The sequence below is a fragment of the Melanerpes formicivorus genome, unplaced genomic scaffold (genome assembly GCF_026170545.1).
Source record: "Melanerpes formicivorus ecotype bairdi unplaced genomic scaffold, bMelFor1.0.p_v2 SCAF_14, whole genome shotgun sequence".
Classification (NCBI taxonomy): domain Eukaryota; kingdom Metazoa; phylum Chordata; class Aves; order Piciformes; family Picidae; genus Melanerpes; species Melanerpes formicivorus.
The window spans coordinates 2,175,357-2,200,828 of record NW_027142366.1 but is presented as its reverse complement, the minus strand read 5'-3'; the positions used below and the strand labels follow the sequence as shown (position 1 = coordinate 2,200,828).

The 25,472-nt window shown below is 55.8% G+C and overlaps 1 long non-coding RNA gene across 2 annotated transcripts; it reads left to right on the top strand.

Moving 5' to 3' along the window:
* The first annotated feature begins 1,323 nt into the window (after positions 1-1,323).
* Positions 1,324-25,449, top strand: LOC137445121 (uncharacterized). Of its 2 annotated transcripts, none has more exons than XR_010988337.1 (3): positions 1,324-1,465; positions 6,524-6,838; positions 23,885-25,449. It is a non-coding gene; the product is annotated as an uncharacterized lncRNA (long non-coding RNA). The 2 variants fall into 2 exon arrangements; XR_010988336.1 differs by lacking the exon at positions 23,885-25,449 and adding an exon at positions 11,524-11,763.
* The last annotated feature ends 23 nt before the right edge of the window (positions 25,450-25,472 follow it).

The window sequence follows — 25,472 nt, the reverse complement described above, 5'->3', positions numbered from 1 at the left end:
GCTGGTGGCATGACGTGGGCGTCCCGGTGTGCCAGGGCCACCAGAGCAGCGCTGTGCTTCCCTTTGCGCGGGGACCAGCTCCCCCTCTTTGCTTTTGCGCCGGATTTTATTTACCTCGTGAAAAAAATGTGTGGGGAAGGATTGCTCTTTGTTACCGTTTCCCTTTCCTTCAAATAACGTCCTCCCCCTTTCCCCCCACAAGCGATGCCTCCCAGGGGTGAGCTACCATCAGCTCACCGTGCACCTAAATCCCAGCAGATGCACGGCGCAGGGAATCCGTGCGCCTGTATTTTTCCTGCCTGGGCTGCAGCTGGCTTCAGCAGGCAGAAAGCTGCAGGTGTGATTTGTTCCTTTGCTTCCACTCCCCCCTGTGCTGCCTCCCTCTTGCTTTCCGTGCCCGCTGCTGGGCGAGCCCACCCCGCTCATCCCACCCAGCTCATCCCAGTGACGAGACCCTCCTGCCACCCCAGGCTGACTCCGGTATCTCCCCAGTGCAACGCCTGGTGGAGGGGCTGGGATGGTTGGGGCTGGCGTGTGTGTGTGAGGGGAGGGGGGGTTAATCTGATCCTACGAGGCTGGAAGAGGGAAAAAAAAAAATCCAAACTATAAAGGCGGCAGCAGCAGCCTCCTCCTTTTCCCTCTCCCCTGCTCCAGAGGATTAAGCCTTAAAAAAAAAAAGGGAAAAAAATGTCTGCAGCTTTCTGTTGACCCTGCATGATGGCATTTTTGCGCTCTGTGTGCTGCCTCTGCTGATTGCTATTCCTGGCACAAACACACACACACGCACACACACACACACACACACACACGCAGCCCCAGCACGGCTCACACGGGCACAGCCATCACCCCCCCCCTCCACTACCCCCCCCTCCCCCAAAATAATACCCAAACCAAACCCCAGCACCCCAGCCATCATCCCCTGAACCCAACGCAACCCCCCCCCCCCCCCCCGCCGACCCTCAGCATCCTTGAGGCTACCGTGGTCTTCTGCGCAGGGAGAGCCAGCGGCACCCCTCTCACCCTCTCCTCCACCCCACTTCTCACCTCCGTCCCCAGCTCCAGCGAGCACTTTTCCGCCGGAGCCGCCCGCAGAAGCCAGAGCCCTCCACCACTCCTACCGCTGGCATTACATTTTCAGCCTGGATGCTATAGGGCCGTTTCTAATTACCTTATATCCCCTAGTGGTCTATGAATAATGGTTAGTGAAGGAGCTCAGAAGGGCTGCTGAGAAGGGAAGCGAAAAAAAAAAAAAAAAAAAAAAAGAAAGAAAGAAAGAAAAAAGAAAAAAAAAAAGAGAGAAAAAAAAAAAAAAAAAAGAAAAAAAGAGGAAAAAAAAAAAAAGAAAAGGGAGAATTGTGCTATTTCTCACATTTTTTTTTCTAAGGATCTAATCTGGCTACTGTGCTCTGGAAGAGGAGGAGAGCGAGCCAGCAGGAGAGAGAGGAGAGAGCGAGGAGCAGCGCAGGTATTGTTGCAAGCTACATCTTTGTGCTTTTTTTTTCCTCCCCGGTTTTTTTTCCCCCTCTCTCTCTCTCTTTTTTTTTTTCCCTCCTTTTTTTTTCCCCCCCCCCTCACCCCCGTTTGGAAGCCGCAGCCGAATCGGAGCTCTCTCTGTGTGGTGTGTCTGTCTGTCTGTCTGTGCACGGACAGAGCTTTTGCCTGGATTTATTTCTTCTTCTTCTTCTTCTTCTTTTTTTCCCCCCCCCCCTCTTGTGCAACTCGTGTGCCGCCGCGATTGAATGGATGCACAGCACCGCGGAGTTTGGGGAGGGAAATTGGGAGGCTGGGGGGGTGGGGGGGAGAGGGGGGGGGGGTACGTCCGTCTGTGTGTGTGTGTGTGTCCGTGTCCTATGTGCAGCAGAGGAGGAGGTGGAAGGAGACTGGGGGGCTTGGGGGGGGGGGGGGGGGGGGGGGGAGGTAAGGGCTGTGTGTGCTGGTGGTGGTTGTTTTGCTTTTCTGGAAGTAATAAAGAAATTTGCAACCGGTCCAAAAATCCTCCTGACTTGCCGATGGATGAGTGTCTGAACAAAGCTTAACAGCTGAGACTCGGAGCATTTGTGTGCGGAAGGGTTGGATTCCTTTTGCTTGTCCTGACTCCTACTTTCCCAAAGTTAAAATAATAAACGGGGCACGGGGGAGGGAGGGGGGAGAGAGGAGAGGGGGTGGGAAGAGAAGAGGGGGGGGTGGGGGTGGGAGGGGGGTGTGTGTGCGCTGCGAAAGCCTCTGAGGAGGGAAATCTTCCAAGGGAGGCTTCTTTCACGGTGGAGCTGTGGATGTGGATGGGTTTCTAGTTGTAAAAGTTGGGCTGGGCGGGCGCCTGGCGCTGCTTGCCGTTGTCTGCACGTGAGAACGCTGCCTGCATGCATTTGCTTTCTTCTGGGCTTTTTTTCGGTGGCTGCCGGGGCAGGGAGCTCAGCAGATATCACCCGAGGAATCGCGGGGTTTGCACATCTGGCTGCTCCTTCGGGAAGCCCCTCGGTGGGACTTTCACCTCCCACTCCCTTTCTCCCATGGCAGATTTTTTACCCCCCGCCCTCCCCCCTTCCCCAAATCCTCCGCTGACATTAATAAACAAACAAACCAGGGAATAACCGAGGAGCCTGGTGAGGGGGATCTGAGCCTGCTGCTTGGTAGGGGGGGTCCTTGTGCTTTTGTTTTAAAGAAGGGAACAGCGATGATTGGAAACATATGAATAGGATGCAATGCAGAGCGGGTGTGTTACGGGGGGGTGTGTGTGGGTGGGAAGAGCTGGAAACTGCTTATACGACAGAAGCAGGGCTTGAATGAGTGTGGTGAGATGAAAGGCGAGGGGGGTCCGTCCCCTCGCCCCGCTGCGGGGCTGCGGCGGCGTGGTGATTCCCAAAGGCAACGGGAATGGTCTTGGAATTGGGGAAGCGGGCTGAGGAAGGCGGGGGGGAGGGGGGGAAATACAAACCCAAACAAATAAAAATCCCAACCTGAAGTATGTGATTATATCCCATCCAACTTTGCCGGCTGCGGTGTTAATGGAGCTATTCATACCTGAAAAGAATCAAATCCGAGGAAAATATGTCTGTGAGTGGAGCCGGGGGAGGGGGGGGAAATGTGGGAGGGCAGAAGCAGGTCTCAAACCCCCATCAGCCCCCCCCTCTAAAAAAGTGCCGCTGAGGTGAGTGGTATCAAGGCGATATCCAAACGTGGTGGGATTGTGTTTATTTGGGCGGAAATAAAGATGGAGCAACTGCCCCGGGGAGGGTTGGAATCCCCTGGGAATGGCTCTGGTGCTGCCCTTCGCTGCCTGCCCTTCGCTGCCTGCCCTGCCTGGCCTTGCTTTTGTGTTTGTTTGCTTCCAAAGGAGGGGGGAAGAAGGGAGCTGGAGGGGAGGGGGGGGGCGGGCAGGGGGGAGTGGAAGGGATGCGAAGGCGGGGAGAAGCCGTGAGGGCGGAGAGCCGATTTAAATTGGACTTAATGGATTCCCAGGGCAGCTCTTTTAGATGAAAGTCAAAATAAGAGCCAAAGTGAATCTCAGCAGACCTGTCTGTTGCATTAGAGATGCAGCCTTCCTCTCCCTGCCTCCCTCCCTCCCTTTATTCTTTAAAAGAGAGGGGGAAAAAAGTGTTATCCGTACAGAAGACGGCGTGGAGTTTCTCGTTCCTATAATGAGAGCTCTAATTGAAGAACTTGCAGCCTCTTGGGAGAGTCTTTACTGATCGCTGCTTTTGTTATTCATGCCACGCTCTGTTTTCTTGGGTATTGGGGGACGGGGGGGGGGGGCTGTGCCGGCATTGGAGTGTGATGCTGTGGCCCCCCCCCCAAAGCTGGCTGCTGGCAGGTCAGACCCCCTGGTCCCTTGTGGGTAGGCTGGGTGGCTGTGCCATGCCTGAGGAGGAGATATGTGGCTAAAAAGCCCTGGCAGCTGGCGGGGGTGAGAGGCTGCAGTTTGGCTGCGAGTGCCCCTTGTCCTCACAGGACCCCCCCGGGGCTGTGGGATGGATCCTGCCTGGCATGGGATAGGTATTGGTGAGGGTGCAAAGCAGGGCTCCTGCCTCCTGCGCGGGCTTGCTGCAATAGCAGGGAACTCGAGGTGGCTTCAGGGTGCTGTGGGGTGCCACAGGGTCCATGGAGTGCCATGAGGTGCCACAAGCCCACTCGGTGCAGAGGGCAGAGGGCACTGTCTCAGATCTCTTGGCCCTCAGGACTGTGGGGTGACTCTGCAGACCAATTGTCAGCTGGAGGGGACAGGCATTATACCAGAGCCACGTGGGTCCTCTGCCCGCCCAGGATGCAGGGTGGGACATGGCCAGTGAGGCAGCAGGACCTGTGTGGAGCAGGAAAGGTGATATTCCCCCCTCTCCTGGCTTTTCTGTTGCTCAGCAGTTTAGGAAAGGGATGAGCAGAGGGACTGGTCGATGGGGCTCCCCTCCACGGGGGGTCACATCACACTCACTCTCCCTCCCGGTCACCCTTGGGTGTCTCTGTGATCGCAGGGAGGTGGTGGCTGTCCCCAAGCCCTGTGTTCCCACCTGCTTTGAAGGCAGTGCTGCATGTGGCATTGGGCTGGTTTGGTGCAGCCAAAAGCGCCTGAGAGGCAGGTCCGTGTTGGCCATGTGTCCCTCCCCCAGCCCTGGACACCTTTTACAGCTACAGCTGAACTCTACTGTGGGTGAAAACAAGCACCGCAAGCCCTGGGGATGCTCTCGGTGGCATTTCAAGGCTGCGGGGGATGAGTGTGGCTGGGGAAGAGGAATGTGTGAGCAGGATGGGGCTCCACCAGCCCATCAGCTTAGCACGGAGGCAAAGCAGTTAACCTGGACGTCTGATCTCCCCGAGAATTGTGTATTGACCCTGACAGCGATGCATCAGGAGCGACAGACTCTCCATCATCGATCCCTCTCCTCCCATCACCAGGTGTCGACACCGACAGTCCTGAAGCTTGGCTTTAATTTCAGGGCTCTGGCTCCAGCATGTAACACTGAGCCATGGTCCCAAGGTGCTGCCAGGCTTTGCAAACACCTCCGTGGGCAGGTTGCCATCCCAGTTTTGTGGTGGGGGTGGCACTTGCTGGGGGTAGCTGACTTGAGCTGAAGATGTGGCTTGTGGAGGACCCAGTGGGCAGGGTGGCCTCCTGAGGTTGGCATTGCAGCCTTTGGTGGAGGACTCAGGAGATGACCTGAAGCTCCTGCTTTGTTTGTGGTTGCTAGGGCAACCCTTTGATCTGGTCCTTCCTATGCCATCGGTGCCAAGCAGCAGAGGATGCACCCAGCCTCGGGGCAGGGGGGTGGTGCCCCATTCATTCTGCAGCCTTTGCTGGGTGACCTTATCTAGCCAGGACATCTCTTGCCCTCATCTACTCTGAAATGACCATGGACTGATCTGATGGACATGTGGTCACATATTTGTGCCACCCCATGGAGGCTTGATGGGGAAGGTGCTGGGTTTGGGGACTGATAAAGGCACTGCTGGGGGCCAGCTGGCACCTTGCCTCTCCTCCTTCCCAGCATCTTGAGATGTTTTGAGATGCACACAGCTAAGCTGAGACTGAAAAAGCTGCTTATGGTTCAAGAGCATCTCCTCAATGGAGGAGAGAGGAAGGCTATTCATTCCTCCCTTTCTTTCAGAGCTAGCAGAGCTTCCTTTGCCAGTGCAGGGGTTCTTCCTTCTCCCCCCTGCAAGGGACCGTTAAAAGCCAGGGCCAGCAGATATCTTGACACCCCGTCAATCCGAGCCTTTTCCAGCAGCAGTCTCTGAAGGCTGGCACTCTGCTGCACAGAAGAAAACAAGTGAGAAGAGGGGAGGAGGCGAGAGCAAGCCTTTGCAGCCGGCAATCGATAATTGTAGTGTCAGTCACTGCCTAGGAAGTTCCTGCATCCCCACTGTCGCTGGCGAGGGGAGGGAGAAGGGGGTGGCAAGAGCTCGTCTCTGCCCCATGTAGCATCGGGCACAGGGCAGGGAGCGATGGCAGGGGGCGAGAGCCCAGCCCCGACAGGAGCCTCCCGCTGCATTACTCACCACTTGATGTAGCTTGAACCTTTCAACTCCCTCCCCTTGGGGATGGAGCAGGCTGGGCAGAAGGTGTCGACAGAAAACGCTCTGCTTTCTTAGGTTTAAGGGTGGGTTTTTTTAATCCCTCTCCTTCTTTCTTTTCCCTTCCCCACCCCTCTCTGTATGCATTTTGGGATCTAAGATTATCCAAAAAATAGAAAAGAAATAAAAATACCCAAAACCCCCTCCAGAAACCCAGCCCAGCTCCCCCTCGTGTGTGTCTCCGTCTTAGCAAAAGCCGAGGTAAAAGATCAAGGAATTCTTCCTTTTGTGCAGCTTTCAAGACTAAAGATGTGCTGGTGAAAAGGGGAGGCTCAGAGAACCAGGCACACACAAGTGTTAAAGGAGAGGCTTCCCCTTTGTCTCCAAGGCAATCAGCCGGCGAAGGGATCCACAAATTAATTAAAAATTGCTCTGTCTTGATTGAGTTATTCCTGCTCGCATCCCACCTGCCTATTAAAAGGCTGGGAATGGCAGGAGGAAATTCCTATTTCTTTCCCAGACAGCTCAGACGTGCTATGGATCCTCTCCCTCGCCTTTTATCCCAGGAAGCAAAGGAAATAAGGGAAAGGAAGGGCTGGCGCTGCATCCAAAGAGGTCTTTCCTGGAGGATGTGTCCCTCTCCTGCGCTAACGAAGGCTGCGATGTTTGGGCGATGTGGAAGAGAAGCGAAGAGCTTTGGCGTGTCCTGCGTGGGCCACGTCGTGGTTGTAACTCCACGAAGCTGATGGAGGTCCGTCAGAGGTTCATTTGGCCCAAGGTCTGGAACTTGCTCCGCAGGGAACGGGCTGGATCTCTGCCTTGGTGGAAACGAGAGGTATTCAGATGGGTTTGTTGTGGCTGCGCTATGCCCAAGTGGTAGAGCCGAGCGAAAATCCCAACTGGTTGTATCCCCTGTGCCAAAGCACCATAAATACGCTGTGATCTGTCAAGTTGGGCACGCTCTCCCACATTTACCACTGAGAACATTTTAAGGGGGTAGATTTATACGTAGAGGATGTGCAGAAGGCTCCCTGTGTGCTTTGCTGAGAGGCTTGAACTCCATCCCAGTGTGCTGACGTGGGGAAGCCTTTCTCCCCTCCCGTTTATGGGATTTCCACCCAAACCGAGCCTGCGCCAGGGCTGAGCGCAGCCCGAGCCCAAGCTCGGCTCCCTGTCACCAGCTCCTCTTGTGCCCATGCAGGGCTTGGGCTCCCTTCTGGTTTGGGGGAACGTTGTCAGGCAGTGCCTCTAAGCTGGATACGGGGGGGTTGGTTTGCTGCTTTGCAGTCAGACCTTGCTTCCTCCGCTTTATTGTCATCTCCGCTCTTAGTCACCGCTCGATGCCTCACCAGGGGACACCGCTCCTGCTGCATTTATGGCAGCCACTAAAATCAGCACTCAGTACTTGTGCTCTGATAAGGAGGGACGCTGAGCATCAAGGAGGCTCTGCCCAGCTCTGTTATGGTCCTCATGGGATGTGCAATGGGGCCGCAGGGCAGGTCAGTCACCAGATGGGTCCCCTGTGCTGGGGACCCCCTGCTGGCTGTGCTGGGCTCACGTCGGGAGGGAGTGCTGGAGCAGTGCTGGGAAGGAGCATCATCGGCCGCGTTCTCAGGTGGACATGGCCAGCACATAAATGAAAATGAGGTGCTCGATAAAATAGGAAAGAATCATTAAAACCGTTCAGGGCTGCTGGCTCGCAGAGGCGTCGGCACTCACTGATCCAGTGAGGCACGGCCACGTCCCCCCCCCGCCCCCAGACACTGCGTCCTTCAGCTCGGCTGGCGCAGGGTTAACCCCCCCCTCAACACCACCTCGTCCTGTAATAGCGTGTCCTTCAGCATGCCTGTCGCTGCATGATCTATAGAACAGGGCTGGCCTGTTCCTACCACTGCCTTTCAGCAGGCTGGCAACTGGATTCTCCGGAGGAGGCTCTAGTCCTATCACAGCGTGTCCTTCACCGTGACTGCTGCTGCGCGCCGGGCTCGGCAGCGCGGGGCTCTAATACCTTGTAATTCACTCTGACTGCTGTGGCAGGACCTGCACCGCGCTGCGCTGCCGCAGCCCTTAGCCTTTTGCATCTGCTCGCTGGCTGTCAGAGCAAGGGCTGGGTGGGAGGAGACGTTGGGGGGGACGGACCTTGGAGGTGCCCCAGGGCTTGCAGCCCGCAGCCTGGCTCTCAGCAGGTGCGGGGAGGGTGCTGAACCACCCTGGGGCACAGTCCCATCCTGCCCCCTGGGTGGTTTGCAGGGTGAGCTGTCTGTGAGGAGGGTGCTGGAGGACAGATCCTGCCTGGGCAGGGGAGAAATCGCCATGTGAGTGTGCCAGGGTGAGAAATGGCCTCAGGGTGCAAGGAGAGCATCCTTCCTCTGGGTGGTTCTCAGGCTGCATGACAAACGTCCAAAGCCCAGCACACACAAAGGAGAAGGGGACGTTTGGCTACTGAGTGTGTTTGTTCCAGGAGTTGATTTACTTTGAAGACTTAAAGCATTCTCTGATGCTTCTCTCTTCATTGCTTAACCCTGTTCCTTTGCCAGTTAAATAGGAACACAGCCACTGTCAACAAAACCCTTCCGGAGCCTCCTCCGGGAACATTTGCTGTGCTGTTCTCTTCCCGTTGGACATTGCTCCCTCTCCCACCTACCTGGTTTAGCTTCTCCATGGCAGAAGGTGGCTCTACCCATGGGCTTTTGCTGCTGTGAGAGGCAAAGGTTTGCTGGCCAGGCAATGGAGCTCACCAGTGCTCACTGCTCTATTGAGCACCAGTGGGAGCTGTGGTGCTGTGGTTGTGCATGGCACAGGGTGCAGGTGACTGCAGCTCAGCCAGGAACTGGTGCTTTGTGGTGTTGGCTTTTCTTTGCAGAAGAGGCAATGAAAAGCAATTGTAGGAGGCTGGAGCCTGCAGGAAGAGTGAGGATGAAGGAGAATATCCTCAGAGGGCTTCCAGGCTGGGAGAAGGGCACGTTCGGTGGTGAGATGGTTGAGGGGGCAGGTGTTTGGAACTGTCTCTTCCCTGCAGCATGATGCTCAGCAGCAGGCACAAGTGTGGCATTGCTGGAGGAGCTGGCAGCTTGACGACAGGAGCTCTGGTTTTCCAAAAGACAGGTGCTGGCATCTCCCATTTTGCTTCTGTGCAACTTGGCAGCGATGCTGCTGCTCCAGCGTGGACTGAGGAAGGAGAAATTTGGCCCAGTGTCTTTTCTTCCTCCCACTTCCCCCAGCAGCCTGGGCTACATATCTGCAAACAGCTGTAAGAAGAGCAGAGATCATTAGCTGGAAGGATCAGATGAGATAGTTTCTTAAAAGGATTGTCTGATTTCTCTATTGATCAGCCTGATTTAAAAGAGGGAGTTGGGTCAGAGGGCATAAATTATCATTGAAGGAGGGGTGAAGGCCTCAAAGGCTGTGCTGCACTTAGCTGCAGTGCTGAGGAATGTGTCTCTCAGTAGGGATGTGAATAGCTGAGCGCTGTGGCTGCTGGCCAAGTTGGGTCTCCTCTACGCTGAACTGGGAACCGAGTCAAGGGAAGTGAATTTCAACTCGGTTAAAGAGCCTCTCCTCACCAAGCTGGTTGCTCACAGCCCTTGCCAGTATGGCAGAAGTGTCTGCTTGGGGTCATAAGGGAAAAGGGCTTCAGTGTGTGGCCCTGCATGAAGTTTGGGGTGCTGCAATGGGTCAGTGGAGCTGTGGGGTCCTGCTGGCTGTGAGCTAGTTCCCTCCCTGGGGAGACAATGCTCTTGCCCCACTGAGACCTGTGACCTCTCCCTGGCTTTCCCCAGGCTCCCTGTGTGGTCTCCAGTGAGATGTTGAACCACAGGAGGTTTCTGCCTCCCTGGCTATAAAATGAAGCTAATCTGCAACCTGAGGTTACTGCTTTCCCTGTTCTTGTGATCACTGCCTGGGGCTCCTGCATCTCCTCCTGCCGGAGTCATGGGACTCACAGCCTTCGCTGCGGCCCCCTTGACCCTCCGGCTTATGGGAAGGGGATCAGGAAAGCATCCAGAGAAAATAAGACACTGTTGCTGTTGACTGCAGAGGGTCTGGTTTGGGGGAGAGATCCCCCACACTGGCTTGTTGGGCAGCAGCATGGACCCTTGCAGTGCTCATGGGGCTGTCAAGCACAATGGCTGTTCACTCAAGGTGCAGCTCCTGTAGCACAGGGTGGCACAAGCGCTGGGCAGCAGCCTGTTTGTATCTGTTGGGCTGTGGGCAGTGCCCATTTCCACACCAAATCTCATCATTGCTGCCTTCTCACTCCTGGAGCTCCACTCCAGGCCCTGCCACTCGAATGTGGCATCTCCTCAAGCTGAGCTTGGTGTGAGTCAGTTGATTCTTCTTGCTGGTTTGGTGCCCGGTGGAGGTTTTGGCTGGAGTAGGAGGGAATCACAGCCCTGCAGGGTGCATGAGAGCTAAGGCCAACCCTATGTGTCATGCTTCTCCTTTCGTCCTCCTCCTCCTTGTTCTCATCTTCATGATGGTTGAGTCTCCTGTGCCCAGGTCAGCATCCATCTATCTCTGCCTTCTGCTGAGGTTTGCATGTCTCACCTCTGGCTGTGCTGGACCATGGCGATCTGCAACAGGGTTGTGCTACCCCAACAAGGTTTGATTTGGAGCCAGGACAGGCTGGCTGGTGAGGAGAAGCTGCAGGAGCTGTTGTGGGATGACAGAGCACCCTCCAGTCAGGGTTTGTGCTCTTTCCAACCCTAATGGGGTTTGTCCCCTTTTCATTTCTGGCTGTGCTAAAATAAAGCAATGCCAGAAGCATGGTTTCTGGGACATCACTGAGGTGAACACAAACAGAACTATAGCCAGGGGTTGTGGACAGATTTGAGGTGCCCTGGTGAGCACTGGATTAGGACATCTGCCTGGAGCAGCACTGTGGGGGAGACAGATATAGCTGTGTCCCAAAGGTGGGCTGAGAGCATCTACTCACCTTTGCCCAGGGTGTTGGCAGTGTCATTGGTGCAGCCGAGGCTGCTGCCTGCCCTGGTTTCTGCCCATCCTCTTGATCCTGCCCTCCCTTGCTCCCTGCCCCCATGCACAGGGGCTGGCAAGGCTGGCAGCATGATGGTGGCACACAGTGTGTGGCTTGGGGCTGGGAGGAGGTGAGCCAAGGCATTATCATGGCTCACCTCTGCCAGGTGAAGAGCAGGGGGCCAGGACTCCAGCCTAGGGCATGGCCTGGAACAGGCAGCATTGGGCAGAGGTCTCAGACCCAGCACAAGGACAAGCTGGGGTGGCAGGGGCTCACAGCAGCCCCACTCTCAGCAAGGAAGCCTCATCTCTCCCAGGCATCTGCGTGGTGCTGGCTGCCCAGTTGCAGGAGAAGGGTGCGGTTGTGGCCACTGGCGAGCGGTGCCTGGGCTGGCATTATCCTGGAAATGTCAGGCGAATGCCAGCCCCGCGCTGAGTGCCAGGACGCGGCGGGAGGCGGTGACTCGGCTTGCTGGCATTGGCTACCATTTTAGAGGAAATGTGGAGCAGTGGGTAATTATTTCTCTTTCTTAATTGAAATTTCAGCCTCAGTGGTTTGCGAGAGCAAGCGGGAGAAGGAGCACAGGCAAGCGTGACACGAACGTGGGGCTCACCAGGGGACAAGGGGGAGCGTGGGCACACCAAGTCCATGGGGTGGCAAAGCATCTCCTGGGGTCCAGCACCGCTGGGAAGGAATTCCCAGAGCCCTCAGGCCTGCTCCTGCTTATGAAATAAAACCAGCCCTGAAAAGGCAGAGATTTCATTTTTTTTTTCCTTTTTTTTTCCCCCGGGGGGGTGGGGGGAAGAGAGAAGGGAAGGAAGGGCAGGGGGAGAAGGAGGGGAAGCTGCTTTTATTGTTTCTTGATTCCTCTATTTCTGTTTTGCTTGGGATGGAGGGCCAATTAAATGAAATTAGGCGCTGCAGTCTGGCACCCCGCGTGGGCGCGGAGCAATCAGGTGTAACGCAGCATAGCTGATGAGAGCCAATCAAGATGTATAAATGAGGTGTTGACATTCAAACAGCGGGCACCCGCGCCGCCCAGCCGCTGCCAGGCTGGCAGGCCCCTGCCACCGCTTCCAGCACGGGGTTGTGACAGGCGACAGAAGGGAGGGTGCCCGACAGGGCCGTCGGGCTCCGCTCGGGCTCCGAAGTGTTTTGCGTCAAGTGTGACACTGGGGACGTGCCAAGCTGATCATGCTGGGAGGGAGTAGGCATTAAAAGGGTGGGTGGTGGGCATCCCTGCCAGGGTCTGTTCGTTGGCATGCCCGGAGCTTGCAGCCTGTGGTCAAGGAGATGCGGCAGTCACCAAGCTGCTGCAGGGTGGAGAGCAAAGCGAACTGCTGTTGGTTTAGGGAAACTGAGGCACAGGACAAGTTGGTGGAGAAGGGCTGCAGTACTGGGGCCTGGCTTAGAATCGGAATTGGTTTGGTTGGAAGAGACATTTAAGATCCTGCCAAGTCCAGCTGTTAACCCAGCCCCGCCAGGTCACCGCTAAACCCTGTCACCAAGCATCGCATCTACACAGCCTTGAAACCCCTCCAAGGATGTGGACTCCACCACTGTCCTGGGCTTGACAACCCTCAAGGGGAAGAAATTGTTCCTCATGTGCAACCTAATCCTCTCCTGGCACAACATGAAGCCATTTCCTCTTATCCTATCACTTGTTACTGGGGAGAAGAGGCTGACCTCCATGTGGCTCCAACCTTCCTTTCAGGGAGTTGTAGAGAGCAAGAAGTTCTCTCCTGAGCCTCCTTTTCTCCAGGCTAAACAACCCTAGCTCACTCAGATGCTCCTCAGACCACCTGTGGTCTAGACCCTTCACCACTTATGTTGCCCTTCTCTGGACATACTCCAGCACCTCAATGTCCTTCTTGTAGTGAGGGACCCAAAGCTGAACTCAGTATTCAAGCTGTGGCAGACATGACCCTCCACGTGGTACATTTCCATTACCACTGGCAGTTTTGCCTCTGCAGTTACCTGGGGACTAATGGCAGTGGGACACATCTGTTCCTATGTGGAGATCACCACTGCCCAGGGACAGTGGATGGGGACCTCACTGTGACCACTCTCCTGGCACGTGCAGGGCCTGCGTGGCTTGCTTGCTGTGGCACCCTTGCTGTGGCTACCACCTCAGGGAGCTGGGGGCCGATGCCATAGCAGCACCACACAGATCAGAGGAGCTCAGAGGAGAAAGCAGCTCAGTGGTGAACAACCTCTTCAGCATTTCCTGTCTCACGATGGAGAAATCGCATGTGGTGAGGAGGCTCCGAAAATAGGCTCGGCAAACTTTAAACCACATTTGCAGATGCTAAAGGTACAGCCAGAGCAACGCCGGAGGGGAAGACATCCCCGGGCAGCCTTGCCTCCCTGGCGTTAACGCTCAGCGCTGCCGGCCCCGCGTCCGAGCTGGCACAGCCACAGGAGAGCCGCATCGTGGGGCAGCAACCCTGAGACGGGCAGCGCGGCCGGGGCGTCGCTCTCCTCCGTGTCCGCGTTAAGTGTGCCGGGAGGACATTAGGAGCAGGAGCACGTCGCGGCAGGCTCTGTCTAACAGCGCTGCCGCCTGACCCTGATTTGTAGCGGGGCTGAGCAGGGAGGTTTGCTGGAGCGTTAGGGCTCTTCCTGTGGTAATCGCCGGCCGGGCGGCACACGCACGGCGCTGCCGGCGGCACCGGGGGGCCGCGGCGGATGGGCTGGGGAGAAGCTGTCGCAGCTGGGTCGCGGCGCGTTTGCTGGTGAGGGGAGTGAAGGGGCACACAGGGACGCCTGTGGCACAAGCGGTGTTGCCGCAGGGGCTACTTCTCGCAGTGGCAGTGGTGCTGGTGAGGAGGAGGGTGAGGAGCCGGCTGGGTGCCACCTGTGCCCCAGCAGCTCTGTGTCCGGTGGCTTGTCCCACATGCTGCAGGGAGTGGTGCTGACCCCTCGCTGCCTGACCCTATGTCACATCCCCAGGGCTAGAGTCATTTGGGGGCAGTGGCTCCCTAATGTAGCCAAGAGACATTGTTTCTCCTCTCCAGTCTCTACCAGGATAAGGATGACAAACTGTCAGAGAGTGCCAGTCCCAGTGGCCCTGGTGGGATCTGGATGCAGACAGATGTGTCCCACTGCTCTTCAGCCCAAGGGACTTGCAGAGGCAAAACTGACCCTGGCAATGGAAATGCAAAACCTGAAGGATCGAGCCAGGCCCTTGTCTGTAGAGGGCTGGTGGGGGGCATTGTGGCCATGAAAGTTGGGAGAGGCAGCACTGCCTGTGGGCACCGCTCCATGGTGCTAGGGTCCCCTCCGCCTGTGCCAGCCCCACAAGCCCAGGTGGAAGACAGCAAGAAGCCTTTAACCTTGCACACCTGGAAGGTTGATTTGGGCAATTGGAAAGATGAAAGTAACCAGAGAGAGGGAACAATTGTAGGGAAGAAAAGGAGATTCCTCTCATTTAAGTTAGCTGCCTGATGCCAGCAGCTGGCAGACCCTGGCCATCTCTCGCAGGCAGCTCTATGTGGTGCATGGGAAGGCAGCAATGGTTTGCTCTTCAGGAGAGGCTCCCTGGGAGGTTTTAGATAATTGCTGTTTGTGCAATGGTTTGGGAGAATCCATTGCTTACTCCCCACCGTTGCCTGGCTTCACCTCTCCTCCTCCCTGCAACTGCTGCATTCTCATGGCTGAGTTTGGGGGGATGGTTCTTCATCAGCCTTTCCCTGAGACCTCAAAGGGGAAACACTGCCCCTCAGAGCTTTGTTTTGGGTGAAAAGCAAACCCAAACCCAAGCCTCCGACAGGCACAAGCTGTGTGACGCCTTGAGGCTGGATGGCCAGGGAGCAGCACTGGTCCCCAAGAGTCTCTGTGGGTGAGCGCTGGCCCCGTCAGGATCAGTGTTTTGGCAAAAGGCATCACCTTGCCAGTAGGAATAATAACCAGGAGGGGGAGGGGGCCGGGGCAGGCAGACAAGCAAATCCGTTTTATCAGACGCCGCATATTTTATGAAAGCACATTTCAGCTCTTCAGCCTTGGAAAGCTTTTCATACCCTTTAATTTTCTAATAAAAAGGAATTACGTTTGCTGAAAAGCCAGTAACAAGATTCACTGTCATTGTCTTTTGTACAGACCATAATTCCTGGCTTGGGCTCCTGCCTGCAGCCCCGTTGTGTGGTCCTAGGTGTGGGTCTGGCACGCTGGCAGCGGGGCACAGAGTTGCTTTGTTGATGGGAGCTTGCATCAGGTGTCCAGTGATGACAAGGGGTGAAGGCAAGTGCCACATCCAACTGCAACCATGCTGATGCCTTTTGGTGCCATGAACCATATGTGGCATCTGGTTTGGAGGTTCAGAAAGGTGATTCCTACCGGCTGTGAGTGCTAGCGAGCAGTGCCAGGGTGCTGCAGTGTACCCACACTTGCAGAGCCATTCTGCAGACCCTCCTAGACTGGGAAGGCATTTTGTGACCCCATCCGATAGGATGGAGATTTTGGAGGTGTGAAGGATGTGGCACAGCAGGCAGCGATGCTTGCCACATGCTATGCAGCAGAAAGATCTGGATCAGACCCTATTTCTGTGCCTCCCCCTGTGTCACCCTACCCAGCTGGTGGGGTGGCCTATTCCCAACAGCCTGTCAGCTCCTGGTCCTCTCACTGTCCCACCCATCACATTGCCCCTTGCAGGGGTTTAGTGCAGTGGGAAATTGGCTGTATCCTGGCTGGGAATCAGCATGGCAGAACTTCATCACCTGCTGCTTGCATCAGATGGGGCAAGCATGGAGCAGGGACCTTGTGTCAGCCAGATGAGAACTGCTGGCACCTCTCAAGGGTCCTGATGCACCAGAGCTGCTGCTCCTCTCTCCATGCTGCTGCTGGCCCTGTTGGGATATCCCTCCCAGGCAGTGGCTTGCTGTGGCTGATGCCAGGGGACCATCCAGGTCCTGTCCTCCATGGGGAAAGCTGTCCCCAAAACCTCAAGGATTTAGTGGCCCCCAAAACCTCAGCAATTCACGGGGTGGCAGAGTGGGGCAAGCACTGGCACAGACTGACTTCCCAACAGCTTCCCCATGGTGAGGGATGTGCTACTAGCGTGGCAGGTGGGATGGCTCTTGAACCAAAGCCCAGGGAATTTAATCGCCTTGTAATCATGAGCTCAAGAGCAGTGTGGTTAGGCTGGTGGCTGGGAGACAGCTTTTCCAGTCTCTGATGTGGATGGGGCAGGTCATGGTTAAACTCATGCTGGAGCAGCTGGGTGTCTTTGCTGGTGGCTGGAGACAGTGAGCCATATCTTTTGTCTCTGTGCCAGCACTGTGGACCTGGCTGTAGAGGAGGTTCAGCTGGACAGCTGGCGCTTCCTCATCACTCCCCAGCCTCCCAGGCATCCCTCCTGCAGGGTGCAGGATCCAGCATGCAAACAGCCTCCATGACACTTGACAAACCAGCAAATCCTTGAGGTCTCACCAACTACAGCCCATGCTGGTGGACAAAGCATGCCAGGGTGCCAGCTGTGTCACAGTGAGCAGCCTGGCACTGAGAGCCGTCATCTCCTCTCAGCTCCCCTCAAGGCCCCAGCACATCCTAGCACTGCTTGAAGCATCAGGAGCCCATTGAGGTCTCACTTGCTCCCTGCTTCCCCCTGGAGATACATCTCTCTGAGCCTCAGCTCTGCCTTTGCCGCTCGGGCTCCCGGTCGGCTGCCACGTGGCGTCGGAGCCACGATGCCGCAGCTGCAGGCGCTCCTGGTCTCCCTCCGAGTTGCTCATTTGAAGTTTTTAGCTCACAGGCTGTTTTCGTGCAGGGGGGGATGCAAAACCGGCACACAAACACCAATAAATATCCTCCCCGTCCTTCCCTCCACTCCAAACCTCGTTTTCATGCTCCCTTCCCAGCTGGTTTTGGGGGGGAAAGGGCTTTTCAAAGCTTTCCGTAAACGTGTGTAACAATAGGAAGCTCGTTGCCTTTTAGCCTGCGGCCGGCACAGTTTTAAATGAGGTCCCAGGTAGTCATGGTTACCTCTCCTCTTCAGTAAGAGATGACTTTTATTTCCTGCCTTTTGTATTTGCACATCTCAGATATACATTCTCCTAAACCGTAATTGGTATTCACGGATAGCCGGGGACGCAGGAACGAGCTGCCGCAAGAGGGGAAGAGCCAGATGGACGCAGGGGGTGTCAAGGTCTCCAAGCCCCCAAACATCAGGAAATCTTAATTTCAAGTCATTTTTCCTCCCCTGGCAAGGGCGGGGAAGCAGACCTGCCTCTCTGCAGCCTCAGGGCTTGTCCTGGTCCCACCTCCCTCGCAGCGTCCTGCTTTAGCCCGAACGCTGCCCTGGGATTGGGGATTCACCCTGCCTGGCAGCAGCAATCCCGCAAGCCTCCTCTAGCAGAAGGGCTCCCTGGCATTCCCCCATCCCCTCCCAAGCATCCTTTGATCACACCAAGCTGCGACGGCGGCAGAGAGGCTGTTCTGAGCACCCCCCAGCCCCGAGCAGCATCCTGACCCTCACAGGCATTTTGGAGACCAACCCTGCACCTTTGGATTTTGGGAGTGGAGGGTGGGAAGCGGAGTGAGGTGGCCATACGAGCACGGGCAGGGGAGCAGGCGCGGGAGGGAGAAGCGCTCGGCAGTGATTGATGAAAGATCATAGCCTCATTCCACAGGATCATTGCTCAGAGTGTGGGCAAAGCTGCGTGTCCCAGGGGGACCATCGCCAGGATGCGTGCGAGCCTGTCTTTCAGGGCAGAGGGGATGGAAAGCTACATATTTTATGCCTCTTTCTCTTTTTTTCCCCCCCCCCCTTCTCTCTCTCTCTCTCTCTCTTTCCCTAAAGCACCAGGAAAACAAAAACCCAAGCTGTCTAATCAGAGACGAGCAGATTCCACCCACTTCCTTGGAAAAAAAAACCCACCACCAAGAACAACAACAACAAAAAAACCCCTTGCCTTTTCTTTTTTTTTTGCTAGGAAATCATCTAGCTGCATTTTACAGCAAGCAGAGTGCCCCAGCGGTGGCTGGTGCCTTTCTGGCAGGATGATAACCAGTGCTGAACAATTACTGTGCTGGAGCAGGAGCAGCAGACATATTGGCTTTTCTCAGCCAGCAGGAAAGAATTTGCAAAACTAAGCAGGCAAGGGGAGCAGCTCAGATCTGCGGCGCTGGGCGCGCGGTGCCGGGGACTCGCGGCTCGCCAGATTTGCTGCTCGCAGCGTATCAGGGCCTTGCACACCGCATGCACCTGGGCTCCTATTTACACTGGGTTTGCTGCTTCTTGTTTTCTGCGTTGGTTTTGGTTTTTTTTTATCCTGTATTTTTTCTTTAGCCAGGGAAGAGCCTGGATTTCCTGCCTGGAAAATGCCTTTGGTTGTTGCCAGCTCCCTCCCGCAACCCCCCCCTCCCTCCCGCAGATGCTCGGCCCCCCCAGGTGTGCGCAGGGGCTGGTGGGGAGGAGTTATCTGCTTCTTTTCTTTTCCCTCCCTTTGCTGAGAAAAATGTGTTCTTGTCAAGGAGGTTGTCCATAAAAAATAACAGTGCTGGGAAGAAAGACAGCCAGCTCCGTGACATTTACCTCGGTGGGGCCACGATTGATGTGCAGCACCCAGGAGCCTGCCCTGTGCCAGCTCAGCTGCCCCCAGCGTCTGCCAGAGGAGCAGGGTCAGTCCCAGGGTTCCCAGGGGAAGCCCTCTTGGGGCACAGCCCCAAATCAGCACTCAGGGTAATGCTCCTTTGCTCGGTTTTAACTCCAGGAGGGGGATTTAATGGGATTGTTGGAGCGACTCCCATACCACTAAGGTCTTTTGGTTCTTCCCTGGAGCAAAACTCCACCTGATTTAGGTTTGTTCAACCTTGAGAAAAGAATGCTTAGGGAAGACCTTATCACTGTGTTCCAGGATTGAAAGGGTGGCTACAAAGAAGAGGGAGACTCTCCCTTTTTACCAGGAGTCACATGGAAAAGATGAGGGTAATGGGTACAAGTGACTCCTGGGGAGATTCCAATTAGACACAAGAGGAAAATTTTTCACAGGGACAATCAGCCATTGGAATAATTTCCCCAGGGACATCTTGGAAACCTCAACATTTAAGATTGAGCTGCATGGATTGCTGGGCCATCTTATCTAGACTGTGCTTTCCCCAAGAAAGGTTGGACCAGATGATCCTTGAGGTCCCTTCCAACCCGGGATTCTGTCATTCTATGATTGCAGGTTCCACATCTCTCATTTTCAGGTGGGGAAAGCAAAGAAGTGGCTTGTCTACAGCCTTGTGGAGTTGGGAGTCAGGGTCTGGCCCCATGAATAGATCCACTCACAGCAATCCCCTTCCCATCTGGAGCTGGGGAAGGACTGTTTAGAAGGGCTTGTAGTGATAGGATGAGGGCCAATGGTTTTAAACTAGGGAAGGGTAGATTTAGGTTAGACATAAGGAAGAAATTCTTTACACTGAGGGTGGTGAAATAATGGAACAGGTTGTCCAGAGGGGTGGTGGAGGCCCCATCCCTGGAGACATTCAAGGTCCAACTTGATGGGGCCCTGAGCAACCTGATCTAGTTGGAGATGTCCCTGCTCACTGCAGGGGGGTTGGACAGGACAACCTTCAAGGGCCCCTTCCAACCCAATGCATTCTGTAGTTTCCAAACAGGATGCTCTGCTCCAGAAAAGAGACAGGGCCAGACTGGCACCCTGTGCCCATCACGGCTGCTGCCTGGCAAGGACAGCAGGGCAGAGCCTGGCCCAGGATGCAAACTGCACATGGGTTGCAACAGCAGCTGATGGAGACTCCAGTATATTAGCAGCATTAATTAAGTTACAAAAATTATGCATGTTATCAGTTATGAGATGACCTTTCATAAACTCAGTTATTAAAGCAATAAAGCATGACCTGCTGGTCCCAACCAGTTTAATGGCTGGCTAAGAGTGCGGTTTTTCACATAATACTTTTAGCAGGTCATTAGCTGAGCAATAAGACAACATAGAGAGCCAAAGTGATGCGTGCAAATGGCAGGGAAGCAGACACATCACTCCATGAGGGGACATGGAGCTGAGGGTCACCCATCCTCCCACGCTGCTCGAATGGGTCTGCGTGGGCGCCGGTGGTGGCTGCGGTGGGTGATGGCGGTGCGGTGGCTGCTGCCAGGTCTGCTCCCAGCCCTGCTGTGCTGAAATCCTTGAGTCGTGGGGAAAACCCAGCCCTGGGTGCTGTGGGGCAGGTCTGGGGCTGCTGCTGGTCCCTCTGCAACCCCAAGCCCCTGCTGCAAAAGGGAGATAGGATACTGGAACACGGTCCAGGATGGGAGACCCTGACCTTCCATGGGGCTGGGGAAGGGATGGAGGGGCCTCGGTTACTTGTGCCTGGACAGACTCTTTGCACCAATGGGTGCTGGTCTTGGCATACAGATGGTGTTGGTCTTGCTGTGCAGATGGTGCTGATCTCTTTCTGCAGATGGTGCTGGTCTCAGCATGTGGATGGTGCTGGTCTCAGTGTACAAATGGTGCTGGTCCTGGTGTACAAATGGCACTGGTCTTGGTGTACAAATGGCACTGGTCTTGGTGTGCAGACAGAGCTGGTCTTGGCATACAAATGGTGCTGGTCTTGGTGTACAAATGGTGCTGGTCTTGGTGTACAGAGAGAGCTGGTCTCGGTGTCCAGACAGAGCTGGTTTTGGCATACAAATGGTGCTGGTCTTGGTGTACAGACAGAGCTGGTCTTGGTGTGCAGACAGAGCTGGTCTTGACATACAAATGGTGCTCGTCTCAGTGTACAAATGGTGCTGGTCTTGGTGTACAAATGGTGCTGGTCTTGGTGTACAGACAGAGCTGATCTTGGCATACAAATGGTGCTGGTCTGGGCATACAGATAATGCTGGGTTTGGCATATGGGTAATGTTGGTCCCCCCAGGCTGAAACTCCAGTTTAGGGGTGTCCAGGTTGGTCCCTACATCCCTGTCATGCCCACAACAGCATCCATGGGGACATGACCCATGTCCAGAGCCAGCCAGAAGAAGCCACCGAGCTCTGGCTGCCAGGTCCTGTTCCTTCCATGCACTGCTGCCGTTGCTGAGCACATCCCAGCCGGGTGCCAATGCCCTCTCCTGCCCGTGGCCACGCTGTGGTACCCGGCCATGCCCAGAGCCGTGCCACGTCACCGGCACCCCCAGGACCCCCAAAGCGCCTTTCCCTGTCCCCGCCAGCCGTTTCCAAGCACTGACCCTCTCCATAAACAAAGGAGAGGGAGAGGGAGGGTGGCTGGCATGTTAATATACTCTCCCCCCCTCTTTTCCTCCCTTCATCCCTCTGGGAAAGGCCTTTGCAGATATAAGCAAACCTTGATTAAAAGCTGCCTGACAGGCAACGGCAGCAGCAAGCAGCAGGCAAGGAAGCTCTCCAAGTCCAAAGGGAGCTGCTTCTGCTGCTGCCGCTGCTGCCTCCATTCTCAGATGTCCCTGATCCTTTAATCAATCACAGCCGCGGAAGAGAAGAGCAAACACCCGTGCTGGGGCAGAGGTATGTGCATGCATTCGTTCCAGCCGCAGCACAGCCAGCAGGGTGGCCGCACGGAGCCATCCCTGAGCCCGGAGATGCTCTTTCATCTCCCGGAGGCAGCAAAGGGCTGTGTCATTACTGGTCCCTCTCATGTCCCCGTGGGACCTGCTATGGAGGATGGTACCCGCGGGGTGCAGGCAGCAGGATAGGTGCAGGCAGCAGGATGGGTACAGGGACCCTCTTGCTCCTGTCTCTGTCCTGTTTTACTCCAGTGCAAAATGCATCCCTGGAGGGGAGGATGCTCCAGCTCCCTTCCCATGGGCTGCGCTGCACCAGCGTTCCCATGCCTGGGCAGCAGTGAGTGGGCAAGATGGGTGTTTGCAGAGGGGTACCCCGCTGGGGAGCTGCTGCAGTGGGGATGGCTGTGGGGTACCAGCCTGAGCGTTGCCTCTAACACAGGATTGGCCACAACACAGCCAGCCTTCGACGGCAAAGCCTGGCAGGGCACGTGGTGCTGCACCCGCAGCTCCTGGCTTGGCAGCCCTGGGGGGCACAACTCCGACCTGGGCTCCGTCGGGTAGGCAAGGGCTCCACTCCAGCCCCAAATCAGCGGTGTGTGGGAGAACCTCCCCGCCCTGGGATGATTTGTCACCAAACCCTGCGTGTCACCGCGGGACTTGCTTCCCGGCGGGGCTGGAGGTGGGGGGGCGGCGGAAGGGAAAACCCGCGGCGTTTTAATAAATCCCAGCAAAAATCCCCTCCTTCCTGCCCCGCTGCCCCCAGCTTGCGGGGGGCTCTGCCCGCGCCAAAGCCGGCAGGAGCAGGCAGGGACTGCGATTTCCTCGCTTATGTGTTTTTCGCCGTTGCTTATTTTTAGCGCCGCGTCTTAATATATAGTGACAGTGCCCTGGGACGTAGCGAGCCTCCGGTCGTATGGGAAGGTGTCTGGGGCAGAGCCGCTTGACGCCGCCGCCGCGTCTCAGCCAATCGCCGGCATGAGGCTGGCTAACGAGGCACCCGCCGCTACCGGGGCTCCCCCGGGTGGGAGGGGGGGAATGGGGAGGGTGAGTGGCAGGGTTGAGCCGGTGCCGTCAATTGGCCCAGGCTCTGCAGGGAGGAACTTGCTCTTTGGGGGAGTTCTTAGGGTTTAAAGCCCTTTTAATGGCTTTGGGTAAGGGGGTTCTGGTAGTGGTGAGCCAACGGTTGGGTGAGGGAACACTGGAGCAGGCTGCCCAGGGGGGTTGGGGAGTCTCCCTCTCTGGAGATATTCAAGACCCACCTGGATGAGTTCCTGGGTGACCTGGTATAGGTGATCCTGCTCTGGCAGGGGGGTTGGACCTGGTTGATTCTGTGGTTCTGTGTTGATTAGTTAGGGTTAGGTGATTGGTTAGACTTGATGATCTTGGAGGTCTCTTCCAAGCTGGTTGATTCTGTGATCTCTCGAGGTCCCTGCCAGCCCCTGACATTCTGTCATTCTGTCATTCTGTGACTCATGGTCGTGGCTGAGCTGTGCTGGGTGGGAGTGGTGATGGTGTTGGGGCTATGGCATCTCAGAGGAGAACGGCTGCCTGTGTGGTTAGGGACATCCAGCCAGGCAGGTATTTGGACTTCAGGGGTACTGGGGGAATGCTGGAACCATGCTGGCCTCAATTTCCCTTCTTAGAGCCACTTTTTGGGGAGGGTTGAATGGTTTCCACGCCAAGATGTGCCATGTGCTTGCGTGTTCAGTCCTCCCAGCAGGTTTTATTGCAGAGAGGCAGCCAGCAGAGTCGAAGGGACATCAAGATCTTGCTGGAGCCTGGGGGGGAGCCCACCAAGCTGGAGGTCACCAGCACTGGCTCAGCTGCAGGTGCAAATCCAGTGAGGACATGGTGGCCAGGGGAGAGCTGGGAGCATCATGGTGCTGCCTGCCCCAAGCCCAGTTGTAACAGATCTTTGTGGAACCATCTCCTCACCATGGCGAGCTGCCCCACACCCCAAAGATGCTTCACAAAGGAACTCTACCAGGCTGCCAGTGTGGGGCAATGCTCAAGTCCTGACTGAGACATCATGGGGCAGCTCAAAACTGAACCTTCAGGAATCCCCAGTCCAAGGGAGAGTAGGGGGCTCTGGAGGGTGCCAGCAGTGGGGGTTGTGGCCCAGCCACCTCCTGGGATCCAGCAGCCCCAGGGTTTTGACAGGAGTCACAAAGTTCTTTAGGACTGGGATATCTTTGGTTGGTGGAGGCTCCAGCATCCCAGGTCTATCCTCCATGTCCTCCAGATAGCATCATGGTGCAGTTCCTGCCCTCTGCACCACAGCACCCCTCTGGGTTTGGGGGAGCAGAAGGGAAAACCCCCTCTCATCCACCCCCCACCCCCCCCACCTCAATTTTATCAAGATGTTGCTATGTGCCCAGCACTGTTGTGGGGCTCCCCACTTCGTGCCTGACCCAGAGCTCTCACTGAACTGGAATTAAATCCTCCAGATCACACACACCTGAGGAGTTGGGATACTTCACACACACGTTTCTGATGCTCCAAAGATGCTGGAAGCTGGAAGAAGGTGTTGGAGCTGAAGCCATCTGGAGCATTGGGCAGCTTTAGAACCCATCAGAGAACACTGAAGGACATCAAAGGACACTGAGAGACTCCAAGGGATGCCAAAGGACATTGAGGGATACTGAAGGACACTGAGGGACACTGAAGGACACCAAGGGATGGCAAGGTCCCTCACACAGTGCCAGTGCCCCTTCTGCTGCTTTCCAAACGCAAGGAACGCTCAGAGCATGGCAGCACCAGCTCTGCCAGCTCCACCAGCTCCACCAGGGCATGCCAGCACGCCAGGGCATCGGCTCCTCTCCGCACAAAGCCGGTGGCAGCTCAGCAGGGAAATAAGACCCTTGGTGGTTTTGGCAGCGTGCTGCTAATCAGCACGACCCAGCACGCACCGCCGAGGGCTCGCTGCTATTTCAGGAGCCTACTTGAAATCCACCTGCAAGAGGGGAGAGGAGCGCCAGCAAGTAAATAACCCAGCAGCCCGCCGGAACGAGAGCCCCGGCGGGGGCAGCACGAGCAGAGAGGCAGCGCTTTGAGGAAGAACAGAGGAGAGCAGTCAAGTGCAATCTGGCAGCTGAGGGGCTCACTCCTGATCGTGCCCCAGTTTTCCACAGGGATGCTTGCTGGGGAGGTCCCATCCCAGTGGCCGTGGTGGGGGTGTTGCCTGCATCCATAGCATGGATGGATGGACCCCCCCACAGACCTGCATCCCTGCTCGATGTGTTTACCACGTGCTGCTGTTCAGCTTCTGCCTTCCCTCCCTCACCTCTCTCTCCCCTTTCCTTTCCTGAAACATTATAAATCAAACAGCTTAAAATGTAAAGCATCAAAAATTCTAAAACCTTCATCTATTATTAACTCTGACAGTAAATTCCACCTCTGAATGTTTCACATAGCAACTGTTACCAGGACTCAGCATCCGAAGCTGATGTTCCAGCAGCTTTCCATCACACTGCCGCCACTCCAGTGATGCTGAGACTGTCCCAGTGAGACATGCTGCCACTTCTGACACCTTTCCATGGCACTGGCATGACAGCAGAGAAACCCAATTCAGATGGAGTGAGCGCAGCCCAGTCGGCTCCACACAGGAGCCTGGCACCTGCGTGTTGGCGTGCAGGTCCATCACTACCTCCGTGACAGCATCTCACCCCCTAAACTTCCTTGCTTTCACCATCATGTTATGGAGCACCCTAAATAATCACAGAATCATGGGATTGTTTGGGTTGGAAAAGACCTCCAAGGTCCTTGAGTCTATAACACTATCATGGCCATTAAACCATGCCCTGGTCTGCCATGTCCACACATTTCTTGAACACCTAGGGGGAGGTGTCCCTGCCCACGGCAAGGTGTTGGAGTTAGATGATCTTTAAGGTCCCTTCCAACCTGCACCATTCTATGAATCTATGAATCTTCCAGCATGGTGATTCCAACACTTCTCTGGGCAACCTATTGCAATGCCTGACAGTGGGAATGAGGATGGGAATGGGGTAGTTAAATAAGCAGGTAGAGAAATGCTTT